We start from the raw sequence: 13,712 nt of genomic DNA on the forward strand, positions 1-13,712 counted from the left end.
TTGTTATTGAGGCTACTTTAGGTGTTTTGTTGGGATTACAATAGAAAGAAAAAAAAAAGCTTGCCTTTAATAGCTTGGTGATGAAGGCACAGAGACATCCCCTCATCAGTGTCACAGGAGCTCAAACAGCTTGCAGCAGCCAGTGGTGATGCGCACAGGTGTACTTCCATTTCCATTGCAGCTGCATGTTGCATGCATGTGTTCTTGAGGGAGCGTGTCTGTAGGTGACTGTCAGCCTCCTGAGTTAAATACAAACCATCAAAGTAACTGTATGTATTAGGGAGTCAGAGCCCATATAGCACACCAACCAGATGCTTTCAATTTGAAAATACATAATATACTCCTATATGGATGTCTTATTGGAGCTTGATACAAGGTGCAGTTGAGCTCTGTTACCTATCAACCTCTTGTTAGGAATAGGAAAACACTAACTTTGGGCAAACACAGTAGTTTTGAAAGAAGATGGTAGTCTTTTCCTTCTAAAATGTAGGTTTCAAAAAGATAGAGATCATTCCTGGCAAAATTAGTTTCAGACCTACACATAGCAGGACATTCCTAAACGCTTAGTAATGCTTAATAATTGAAACTCACTTTTCAGACAGACAATAAAGCCCAATATATATGCTGTATATTTAGTATGGGCCAACATCACATATAATTTTAAAATGATCAGGGTAGTTCAGTACCCCAAAACAAATATGAAGTATTCTTTTAATCAAAAGCTGATTTTAGATGATAAAAATGTTTTGTTAACAAGATTACAGTGTCAAGGTATTAATCATTTGAAATTACTTTGCACATTATAACAATAGAATGGCACCTAGTTGTAGCTTCCTAAAAAAAATAAAATAAATAAAAATAATAATAATTTAAAAAAATCTTCTAAAGGGAAAGGAAACACTGCTAAAAATCCCAAACATAATGCTTCAATGTGTATTTTTTGAGTGCAGAAGCAAATTTAATTTCTTTTTATTGACATGGTTTTTGTCAAATGCCTTCATATATACAATGCAAAGTCAAATGCACATAGCTGTCATTTGCTGCACAGCTGTGCTGTTTTCCCACTTGAAGTATGCTGTTGTCATCAAAGGATCAGCCAGGATGGCAAACCCTGTTCTCTCTGTGGAGGGTCACAGCTTTCTGAAGCACACCTACTTGAATAACTGTCGTCAGTTAGGCCTCAAAGGTGTGTGTGTGGGGGGGGGGGGGGGGGAGGAAGGTATAACAAATTACAAATAGCTATTTTAGTGACCCATGAAAAGTCCTTCTAGGAAACAGGCAACATATTTTGTATATATATATATATATATATATATATATATACACATATATATGTATAAATATATATATACACACATATATATATATATATATTCCCAGAAAATAATTGTATAATTGTATTTATAGAGTGTCAAGTGAGCATTTCCCCCAGTCATTTCTTTTGGTGTACCTTGAGCCAGCCTTCAGGTGACTCCCTGATGTGGTGGCTAGATGGGCCTAGCCAGCCCAACACACTTCTGGGCTACATGGTGGGTGCAAACACCACCAACACAGACCAAAAACAATACTCACCAATTCTGGAAAGGCACAAGAAACTCACTACTGAGACAGAGAGAGGGCTTAGGGATACGGTTTAGTGGGGACTGTTAGTGTTAGGTCAGAGGTTGGACTTGATGATCTTGAGGTCTCTTCCAACCTAGTAATTCTGTGATTCTGTGAACGTGGAGCCAAAGGCTGACCAGTCACATCAGCACTTTTGCAGTGCTTCTTTGTTGTTAATGATAATGCCAGAGCAGCCATCAGCAGACTGCCTGTATGAAAGAGCACTGCAACAACCAGGAACAGCTTGACAAGAACAGAACTGGAAGCCATCTCATCTCGTGGATGACTGCTTGGCTTTAAGCAGCCTAAAGTCTCTGCTGAGGACCAGACCCTGGCTACAGTGCTGCCAAGTGTGCAGAGGTCACTCGGGGCCAGCAGACCAGGAGCAGCCCTGGGGTGGGTGCACAAAGGCAGTGGTGAGGCTGCTGCCCAGCTCTGCTGTCCTTTGTTTTTTTGTAGCCAAAACATGAATAATTTTAACAGCACACAGACAACTGGAAAAAAAAAAAAAAAAAAAAAGACAAAACAAAAAGCACTACAAGCACAAAGGAGCAAAACGATTGCAAGAAAACCAATTTGTAAAGCTGTAAGTAGCTATCTGTGTGACTGTGCTGCCAGCACAAACCTATGCCCTTTTAAATTGGGGTCTTAAAGTAATCAGAGTAGTTACAAAAATCAGGATGCCTCTGTCTTAGTGCCATCTTGCTAATGACTCACTCTGTGACCCTGGGAAGATTATGCAGGGTTTAGTCAGTATAATGGAGCCTTCGAAGGCAGCGTGCTCAGTTGGAGTGTGCGCAGTTGCTCTGTTTGTAACACTTTCTACTTACAAAGGTTTTCTTATTTTCACTTCTCCCTTTGTAATTCTGAGCACTTGTAAGGACATCTTGCAGGTAAATAAAGGAAAGAAGAGATCCCTTCCCATCTGGGAAAGGTTAGTATTTGCAGGAGCGGGGAGGAGCTGGTATTTCCCCAGGTAACTATTAATTTCATGGGATGGAAAAATGTTTTTTTAAAAATTGATCAGGACAAAATACCCTCATAAATGCAGCATCTGGACTTCAGCTGGGAAGTGCAAGCTTTTCATATAAAAAGCAATACCAGGAGACCCACCTACCAAGACTGCATTTGTTGTTCAAATGTCATCATAGCACAGTATGAAAGAGCAAGAAACCAAAAGATTTGGCAAAGGGGAAAAAAAAAAAATTAATTAGATTCAGCTTTGCTCAGAGAACTAGAGATTCTTATATTTGTATTCAATCATACTAAAATGTGCAGCTGATGTGGTCTCTGGACCAGCCGTTGCTGTTTGTCTGCAAACATTTTTGTAGACAGATCGCATTGGCTTAACACACATCTGAAAGTATCATCTATCCTGAACTCGACCAAGAAAACATTTCTATTCTGCCTGAAGTGAAATTTATTGGAAGCTCTGGTTTTATTAGTGCATTCTGAATTCATCTGATGACCTGATTTATGGTCTGCTTTCTGGTTTTTTTTCCTACAGTCACCAACAACTTTTCCGAGCTCTGTTCATATCGTTGCTGAATCGTAACTAAATCCAAGTTTGTGTCCTACAGTGAGGGCTGCTGACCAGAGCAGAGATGCCATAGGGTGCCCTCAGTTTTAGGTACTGTTTGAGAATTCCTTGGGCTCTGAGAGATGCTGAGACCTCTCTGCCAGACAGGTGACTCCTTCATGCCAGCCAAACAGTGATATCTCATGTGGTCTGAGCTGCTCTAGTGCTTCAGGGAAGAGAAAGTAGAAAAAAAATCTACCACATGGACAAGCTATCCTGACCATTGTCATGAATGGTCCCATCCAACAATAACAACAGCAAAAATCCAACCCGCACACATCCTGTTGTCCTTGTTTTGAGACTGAATTGAATGAAAATTAGCAAAGACTAGCAGTTCTCAGTCAAGGCTCTTCTGTGGGATCATACCTAGCTGTAAAAGCTGTTTTGTAACTTTTTCCAGTAGCTGACCTTGCCATTGGCAAAGGCAGACCATGAGCTAACTGGTTTGCTTCTGTAGCATGTGTCTATTCCTGCAAAGACAATTGGATGGCTGCCTAAGAGAAGAAAGGTGGCAACTGGATTTTAATTTGGGGCACTTTAAGTCTTACTTCTCAAATCTTTGATTTACAACACTGATCCCACATGAGGAAAGAAAATAATCAAAAGTAGACCAGAGCAGATGACTCACAAAAGCAATGCAATGCTAGCTGTACCTTCCCTTTCTGTGCCATGACTCTCCATGTGATTACTCTGATTTCCTCAGGAATACGTATTGGTCAATTAACAGCTTGAGACTTCTTTTTTTTGGTTACGGACTAATGGCAAATTTTTATAATCAGGCTCTGCTGTATAACCATGAATTACTATTAGTCACAGGTTATTGTGCCTGGCCAACAATCAGGTGAGCGAGAAGCACTTCCAATATTAATGCTCTATGTGAGAATTGATTTCTGTGAAAGCTGGTACATGCAGCTCTGACATTCAGTCTCTGTCACTGGTAGCACGGGTGAAATAGTGATTCCATCAAACATGATGGCAGAGCTACATGGGGCCAGGCCTTCACCCTCCATCACTTAGACATTACCATGAAGTAAGTGCTAAGAAGGTGTGAGCAAGGCCATAGCAAAATGGGATGCACGTCTGCAGGAAGGCATTTGCTGTAACAGGACACAGCCCCAACACCACCTCTGGCCATGTATGTTCAATAAGGAGATCAGGGCTTCGGAGTAAGAAAGATGCCTGTGTGGGAACAGTCTTCTGCTTTTGGAGGGGTTTTCAGCAAGTGCTGTAATGGTGTGGTGGTTTTACTCAGGTGGGCAGCCGAGCTCCACCACAACCGCTCTCTCACTGCCCCTCTCCTCAAAGAGGAAGGGAGAGAAAATACAACATAGAGAACTCGAGGTTTGAGATGAGAAAGGTTTAATTAAAGGGAAAGGGAATGGGGAGGAAAAAAAGAAACAAAAGAAACAATCAGTCTGCGTGGAAGCACAGAGAGAAGGAAAAAAATTATTCTCTACTTCCCATCAACGAGCGATGTTCAGCCATGTCCTGGGAAGTAGGGCCTCAAAATGCGTAGTGGTTGTTCAGGAGGAACAGCCCCCTACCCCATGAGAGCCCCCCTTTTTATTGTTGAGTATGACATCAGGTGTTATGGAATATCCCTTTGGTTGGTTTAGGTCAGCTGCCCTGGCAATATCCCCTCCCCATCACTTGCCCACCCCCAGCCTGCTGGCTCCTGGGGGCTTGGAGGGAGTCCTGATGCTGTGCCAGCACTACACAGCAATAGACACAACACTGGAGTGATATCAGTGCTGTTCCAGCTACGCCTGCAGAGTACAGCACTGTGCAGGGAAAAGGTGACTCCAGCTCAGACAGACCCAACACAAATGGGAGCTGAACAAGCCCACTTAGGCCAGCTGACTTTTTGTATGCAGAATCCTCTCACCATCCTCAGACCACGATGTACGGTTGTAAGCCAGGCAACCAGTGTATGGTTGCCTGGCTTTACGTTTTCTGGGGAAGTCCGTCATGTGACAGACTGAACTGTGACATTTGGCTCCAGGCACCAAGCTCCCAGGCACAGGAGGCAACCGTATAAAGGAGCCCCAAGCACACTGAGGCTCACCTGTGTGGAGCTGTTCATGATGATAGAATCTAAAAAAGAGGCTGTTCTGAGGGCGTTTCACTTCCACCAGTAACAGCCCAGGTACAGAGAATCGAAATATCAAAAATCTACTCAGGTATTCAGGAAATCACTGAGCTGAACTGAGAACCTGAACTGAAAGATAGTAAAAATGATTACTCATCTTTAAAATCCCTTCTAGGAGAGCTTTCAGATTAAGCATGTCTTCTTGAATAAAGGTGAAGTCTTCCTTCTCCCCAGACTAAGGTGAGTTTGCATAGCCAACTACTATTTTTATTGCAGCATGTATTTCTCTTTGACAGGCATAGAGTGCACATCTCAAATAGTCCTTCACTGTTCAGATCCTGGAGGATATCAGCTGATCGTAATGCACAATGTACCACTCTCCATGTGAGTCTTTCATCTGAAGTGACATCACAATCAAAGGCAAGGTTATACGGAGTGCAACACGCTGTGAGAAAGGCACATGGTATTTCTGAGCTGCTTCATTACTGGGGTGGGTAGTTCAGAAAGCACTTGAAAATGACATTTTACTATACATTAAATGTTCCATATTACAAGCACTCCTTGCTAGGTCCTGCTGCTTCAGTTCAACTGCAGTACTTGGTAAAAGGCTGGATTTTCTCCTCCACAGGAACAGCACTCCAGCTAGAATTTCTCCCTGTACTCTGAGGCGGGGATGTGCCATGAAAGGCTCTGACTGCATAAGATATTCCAGACCAGGATGGACAAAATATCATATAGGACACAAAGCAAGATCAGATGTCAAAAATGGATTTTTTGTCACATTCCAGACTAAAAACCACTTAAAAACATGTCATCCCGGTTTGGTAGGGGGAAGAAAATATCTGCCCTGAAACTAGTTGACAGAATGGATAGTTTTATGACGTTGACTTCTGACAAAATCTTGCACAAATGCCACACAGCATTAACAGTGTCAGGAGTTTCTATCTAAATCCAGTTCTGCATTGTTTATAATTCTTTTGTTCTCTAAAACAGTTTCACTTGTCCCATCCAGGATCATAACTAACCTGTCTTGAAGCCACATCTTGGTATTTTACTATTTGTTTTTTCATAAAATGCCAATGAAGCCTTCTCCTCTCCCTGGCTGCTGCCTTGTAGCATGTTTTAGTCCCACTCCTCTCTGTTTCAGACCCAAGGTCAAGCTGGGGCTGGGGAACCCAGCTCCAGAAGCTAGACTGCACCTTTGCTGTCACCTCCAGGCTCACCACAGCATGAACAACAAGTGGAGCCATCTCCAGAAAAGTCTATTAGCTCTTTCCTATCTAGCATGGGCTCCTCCATCTCATCTATGTAACTTGGGTGTTCACATTTGTAACTCTGAAAATTTTCCCCAGATACCATCAAACAAACACCCATAAGTAGCTCATCTATAATAGCGTCAGGCAGTGTGACTGGGGGAGAGAAATTCACACTGAACCAGGAATATAAAAGCAACTTGGGAAAACCAGTAGAAACCAGGATGAGATGATATGTGTCTGAATACCACTCATGCCTTTGAAAATCCCTTCAGCTGTTAGGCGCATTTAATCCTCACTCTCTGTTAACAAAGACGCCAGCTATGATGTGCAGGCACAGGGAAGAACCATGGCACCTCTGGAAAGCATACCAAATATTCCAACCTGAAGAACCTACAGACACCGACTAGCTAAACCTCATGATGAAGACAGGGTTTCAACCAATAACCACAGACCTATGAAGTCCATGATAACTCATTTAAGTGTTTCTGAACTATCTGAATTTGCAGAATTTTCATTTGGGGGATTATTTTCCTACTTGGATTGCTTTGCTGTTAGAGCTGTTGTTTTAAAATAAAGCAATTCTGGAATGTTAATAAGTCTATGTGGATTTTTTCCCCAAGAATATTACAAAAGTTGACATTAACTGCAGAAGCCTGAACTCAGTTTCTGTCTGATTTAAAAAATTTATGCAAGTCAACCAGCAATATATATATTTTTAATTAACCCTGAAGGTTAAATGGAAGTTTACTAATATCAGAATATGTTAAATGAATAATTCCTCTTGGCTTCTTTCAGGAAGTCTCTATCTTAGCCCAATAATCAGTTCAGCTGCAAAGAGATCAATAAGGTCTTTCAATTCAGTGAGTAGAAGACATACATTAAAAAGTTGGTAACAAACAAGATAAACTGGAGACGATATTACATCCTATTATGTTTTTTTTTTGACACTAAATCTATCTGATAGAAATTCCTTAGGAAAGGTTACTGCCCATACAGTCATGTTGTCAAATGGAATAATTTGTTAGCGTTACTTGAGAAGATTTCCTGGCATTTATCCATAAACACAAGTCTTGTCTGTTACAGAAGAAACCAGAGTTTTAATCCAGAGGCCAAAAATAGTTTCAGAAACCAAACATTGCTGGGTCTTCCCAACCCATAAATGGAAAAAGCAGGTTATCATTTCCTAGGCTATAAAATCACAGTTAAGAATATGTTCCTTCCTCATTAAGGAGTCTCCCAGTCTAACAGCTCAGCAGCTACAGCGTGCACAGCCCCAGACATGCAGCTCACACCTCTTGGCCACTTTTATTAGGAAGATGTCTCCACAAAGCAACAGGCACTTGCTAGTCCCAGGAGTGGTCACTCAGGACAGTTTAGTGTGGGTTGTGCTCGTGAGCAAACACTAAATTCATGGTGACTTAGTCTCACAGAATTACATGGAACAGTATAAAACTGTTCAGTTGCATCCTTTTTTTTTTTTTTTTTTTTTCCCCCCTGTAATTATACTGATAGCTTGAGATTATTACAGACAGCCATCATCATATTTCTATCAATCTCTTAAGTCAAACGTGCAAACAAGGACTTCATGACAGAGTGCCCACAGCAGTGCACTGGAGCTTAGCTGCGTAGCTCCCAGCAGAGCAAGCGTTTCCCCATCCATTGCAAGAGGCAGAGTTAATGTGCAAGAATTTCATGCTGCAGAATCCCCTCCATGGATTTAAATCCTCAGAGAGAAAACTCTTGCTTTATTCTCATGATATTTCTGTAGAACAAATCACCTGGTAACTTACATCTGGTCATGTTAAGTGGCGATTGCCAACACTGGTTGGGTTTTCATCACAGTTCCAGAGCTTTCCTCAGTGGCTCCGTTTTGTTCTTGTTAAGCAAACAAGACTAGCACTCAGAAAAGTGCTCAAAGTAAAGTGCTTTATATTAGGTGCCTGACTGAAATAAGCATTTCAATTACATTCATTAAGGAAGTTATTACTTGTTAATTGAATAGCAACAGACTGCTAAGGATCACTTATTGAGGCCTGATAAGTATGTAAGAGCGAAATCTACTCTTCATGTAATTCCATCAGCAATAAACTAGTGTAATTAGCTTCTTACTAACAAACTTAAATTGTGGGGAATGTTGAGGCAGATAATTGGCACTTAGGAAGATACCTATAGTAAGTTAGTGCAGTATCAATTAACATATTTACTAAATGTCAGTTTAAACTCTGAACAAATAATTGATACCAGTGTGTTGCAGGTTACTTGGTTAAATGCTATTTAAATGTATAACGTGTCATATTTGGAAAAAAAAAAAAAAAAGAAAGCAATTTTTCTTGCTCTCTTGCAATTTTTCTTTTCTAAAATCACTACATATGCCTCATTACCATATTACCTCATTACCATTGTATAACCTATGGATTACATGCAAAAACTGTCAGTGAAGACTCTGGGATGCTGGCTATCCACAGACACCTGTGGGTGATTCAAGATGTTTGCCTGTCAGTTCAGGAGCCTCTTTGCCTCTGACACCTCAGTCCCTCACTGTATGCCAGTTATTTAGCAACTCTTTTCTGTGAACTGTACTTCTAGAGGAATTAGCAAATCCAGCTAATCCCTACTCCTTGCACATAAGTAGACTCAGCCACCACAGGACCTCACCCCCTTTCCAGTTTGATCAAATTTAAATTTATGCCTCATAACAGGGAAGTTTCATTTTATAGATGAAGCATCTGAGGCACCAAAGCAGTAGCTTGACTTGCCCAAAGGTGACACAGAAAGTTCACAGTAGCTCTGGGATCAATGCCTTCCCCAGAAGCTAGTACATATGAGATACCTTTCTATGCTGTTTGGACTCTGTCACCAACCTGAGCTGATGGAACAAAGTAAACATCAGTAATTGTCTGGTGGGAACAAGAAGCAGCAGAACTGACCCTTCATGTCTGGTCTTTTATCACAGCTCCGTCTCTTCCTCCAAATATTTTCCAGATGTTCTGGAAAGGCTCTGCCTCCCCATTTGAAATGGAAATCCCTCTATTTGGCATGCAGTTTGGTTGCAGGAAATAAAATAATTTGCTGTAGCACAGAGATTATGGAGGACTTCTGTCTGTATGCAGACCTTGAGCCCTCATTCCCGGCAAGGAGCTGCCTTGGCAGCAGTGGTAGAAGGGCAAGGTAAGAAACACCCACTTCAGGAAGTGGAGCCTGCCCTTGGTGGCAGAGGGGATGGCCTGAAGCTACAGCTAAGGTGTTTGGAGAGGAAGCAGAGGCATGCATGGAGGGGGGATGCTGCCAGGCAGAAACCAGGCAGAAGAAGGGAGGACAGCAGTGAGAATCCCCTTCTGGGCATGCCAGGGTGTGGGGCAGGCAAGGAGGAAGGCAAGAGGCATAGAGAGCTGCGCTCTGGGAGCCTGGAAGAGAAGGGCAGGAGAGCCAGGAAACAGGAACCTGTTGGCAAGGGCAGTATTGTCATTTTAAGAGTATCTGTGCAAACCAATTTTAGAAACTTCTATTTTAAAACAGATTCTCTCCTCCCCCCTTCCCACACAAACAAACACACACTGATCCATCATGTGGAAATACTTCAGACTCATCTATTAAAAAAAAATTGACAGCATATCCCTGTCAGCTAGGAGTGTGATATTTTTTCAGCTATGCCAGCAAAAGCTCTAATGTAGACACAGCTGTAATATGAGCAAAAGGGAGAAAAAAAAAGTTTCTTTTTGCCAATACAGCTTCTTTTGCTGAGGCAACTGATACAAGTTATATTTTTGCAGCTTTTTTCCTAGTATAAGCTTCTGCAGAGTGACTGCACTGTCAGTGCAGCTATGCCTGAATAACTAGGCTGGAAAAAAAAGTGTCCACAAAGCCTTAAATTGTGTTGGAGAAAGGACAGCACCTAGCACTGCGAAATCCTGTTAGTGTATGGAGTTCATAGGTATAGATGCAATACAAATAGAAAATAATAATGAATTCTGAGCCCAACTTTTCCAAGTCCCAGAGGAATGACAGACAAATTCTTCTCACTTCCCCAACCTTTCTAACAAGCTGCTCCAACCCACTGCAGCATTGCAGGTAATCAATGTCTGCTTAAAGTAAATCATATCTCAAAACCTAGAGGTGACTCAGTGTCCCAGAAAGCCTTGGGAAGTTGAGAAGTGTGGGAAGGACTTTTCTGTTCTGTATGAATGGAACAAAACTTAAGTATTTGGGGGAAAGGCAATCTCAAATAATAAATAATGCAGAAACTCCAACATACCTTTTAAAGCTTCAGTGCCCTTATAATTTAATGTTTGAAATGCTATGCTATTCCTTCGGAAGCCTTTTCTCTCTCCACTGCTGATGATGGTCTGTCTTCTTCGACACTTGAATAATGTCTCTCTTCCTCTTGTATCATCTTCCTTGACTACCCCTCATGCATAGTAATGCTAATAATCGTGCAGCTTTCAGTGACATTTTTCTTCCTTTAAATGAATGCCTGGTTTTATGCAAGGCTGTTCTGTTCAGTGCCTTACCTCCTGCATGCTTCTTCCACTGTGCAGTGTACCTGTGTACATACAAATCTCTATTTACGCTGCCCATTAAAAGCTGCCCATGTTCCGTTTAGCAGTGTGCAGAAGAATGAGATTAATTGATTACCTATATTGTATAAAATTGCAGAAAAGCACAAATGATGCAATCAAGATTAGTTTGCTATTATGTTGAATATTGTACAAATATATATGTAAGCATAATCCCTTCTGAAAGAACTTGTACCATCATTAACTAGGGACCTTTTGTATGTGAAATGGACTTGATACCCAGGAGATTATGCAGTGGATAATACTGTGTGCAGTCATGTAGAAGAATATATTTTCTACTACCTGACCACCATGGAGTTTTACAGTTTTTCCTCAGAGATGAACTCAGATCCTATCACCTCCTGAATGTAATAATGCAAATATGGACAATAAATAAGTATTACGCTAATTTGTCAGGGGAAACTGGGAAATTTATCTCAGGTCATGAATCAAGAAATGACCAAAAATGCAAACAGAATTCAAAATTTAACTGTTAGTCCAGTCCTTTTACTAGTAGGGAACACACTAATGTGCTTTGTGCTTCTAAGTTATTTTTAAGCACCTTCATAGTCATCATTAAATGTTAAAAGGATCTTGTATCCTTTGGAGAGGGTGCAGTTGAAGATCCTGGCTGTTTCCAAAGCTTCCTGAAATAGAAATCCTCACGTGTAAATGACCAATATAGAATTTCAAATGCATTTTATATAAATAATTCTTGTAGGAACTCTGGACTAAAATCTTTCTGATAGCTTTGATACAAGTGCACAGTTGGTCTATGAACTTTCAGCCATCGCAAAGAGTAATCACATTAATCTGAACGCTATTCCAAGGCAGCTGACAAAGATATGAACACCAAACCAGCCAGCTCATAGCCCTCCTGCCTATTTAACCAGTCCTCCTGCTGTACTTCATGTTATCACTATAAAATCCAGAGAGAATTTTTCTGTCTAAATACATTCTTGAAACAAAGTCACATCCCACGTTCTCAGAAACAGTCATACACTATTAAATATAAGAAGCAAATGCTAAGCAAGAGCTTAGAATAAAGGTGAAACATGCAGACACCTTCAGAACATTGAACATGATTACAGAAAATGCTATCTTTCGCTTTTCCTTTGAATTGATGTTAACAAGTAAAGCATTTTACTTGTCTTTGTTTACTGGGAGAACATTAATACTGCATAAAGTACATCTTCCTGCCAGCTAAGCTTTGTCTACAGAATGGCAGTTTGTTCTAACTATGTTTATACTTTCGAAGAGTTGAAAGTACAGTGGTTGAGCAGGAACAGTTTGCAATGCTATATACATGGGAAATGTTTTTTATTAAGTAAGTACTTGAGAAAATCTTAAATGTCTCATCCTGACATTGCCCAAGGATTTGCAGCACAGCTCAACAAGATGTGCTTCCAAAACACCTGAAATGCCATGGGAACCAATATGCTATTTGAAATAGCAACTTCCTATAGGATTTAGAGAAAGATTGTGAGAGGCATCTAGTAAGAAGATCAGAAAAGGCCCAGCTCTTCCTGAGGTGCTACTAAGCAATTCAGCAATGTCCTGCTTAGGACTTCCAGTTGTTCCAGCTTCCCTAGTTTTGTCCACAGAAGCATCTGCCACTCACATGCTGAGCAAATGCTCACAATCCTGCAGACGTCTTCCTTCAATGGTATGGTGCCCCATACCCTGGTGTTGCGACCCAAACTTCCCAGTGAGAGAAGTGAGACTCCTTCCACCAGGAGTCTTGGTGGCACCTTCCTGGCATGTTTTTTTTTTTTTTTTAACTCCAGAAAATACACCATAGACAGATGGTGCTGTATAAAAGATAAGAATGCCAATTTGCTCCATGGGGCCATACAGCTAAGTCTGGGGAAATTTTGTATGCAAAACTTCAGGTTGTCTCTGTATGCCAGCACAGCTATGGTGTTAGGTGTGCTCCTTACGGATATAGTTGCAGAGCAAATATTAAGTAGCATTGCAGGGCAAGCACCTTGCAGTATTATGTGCTATTTAGTGAGGATAGAAAAAAGCCCTGTCCTTACTCTCCCACCAGGCAAATGTAGGGACTTCTGCCAATTCAACATGAGCTGATCTAAAGTTAACTGTTTCAATCTGTGCTGGGCTGGGCTGGTTCTGCCTCCAAAGCTGCAAACTGGCTGGAGACCCACTGTTAGAACCTACTGATTGAGAGGAAACTGGAATAGTTTCCACTGGTTTTGTGCAAAAGCTGAGCCTGGCCTGTGAAAGAGACGACAGCACAGTATCAAAACATATCTTTCAATCAGCCCAAGGAAGAAATGCCCTGTGTGCTTCTGTTTTACTTGAACTTCCCAGCTCTGATTTCTCATTTCTTATAGATGCGGAACAAGGAAATTATATACCTAAGAGTGGTTGCTGAGTCTGGCTAATACAAGCTGGGCTGTGCTCTATAGATTAAGGAATGAAATATTAGCATCAAGTACCACCATGCAGTGTGTAACATCTGGGAAAAAGTCATAGAGCAATTTTCATGATTTTTATAGGAGAAGAGAAAACTGCACATGGTAGAAGGTAGAAGAGGGGATTTTAACAGATTGTACATTGTCAGGGACTCTCTTTCCAGCTGTAGCAAACCTGATAATAAAACACACCATCAC

The 13,712-nt window shown here is 41.1% G+C and overlaps 1 long non-coding RNA gene across 1 annotated transcript in view; it reads right to left on the reverse strand.

The window, feature by feature from the left end:
• Positions 1–13,712, reverse strand: part of LOC101799056 (uncharacterized) — a 140,248-nt gene that overhangs the window by 7,836 nt on the left and 118,700 nt on the right. Inside the window, exon 12 of the long non-coding RNA XR_011812148.1 lies at positions 65–239. This is a non-coding gene — a long non-coding RNA (uncharacterized lncRNA). The remainder of the gene's footprint in view (positions 1–64; positions 240–13,712) is intronic.

Source organism: Anas platyrhynchos, chromosome 11, assembly GCF_047663525.1.
Source record: "Anas platyrhynchos isolate ZD024472 breed Pekin duck chromosome 11, IASCAAS_PekinDuck_T2T, whole genome shotgun sequence".
NCBI classification, from domain to species: domain Eukaryota; kingdom Metazoa; phylum Chordata; class Aves; order Anseriformes; family Anatidae; genus Anas; species Anas platyrhynchos.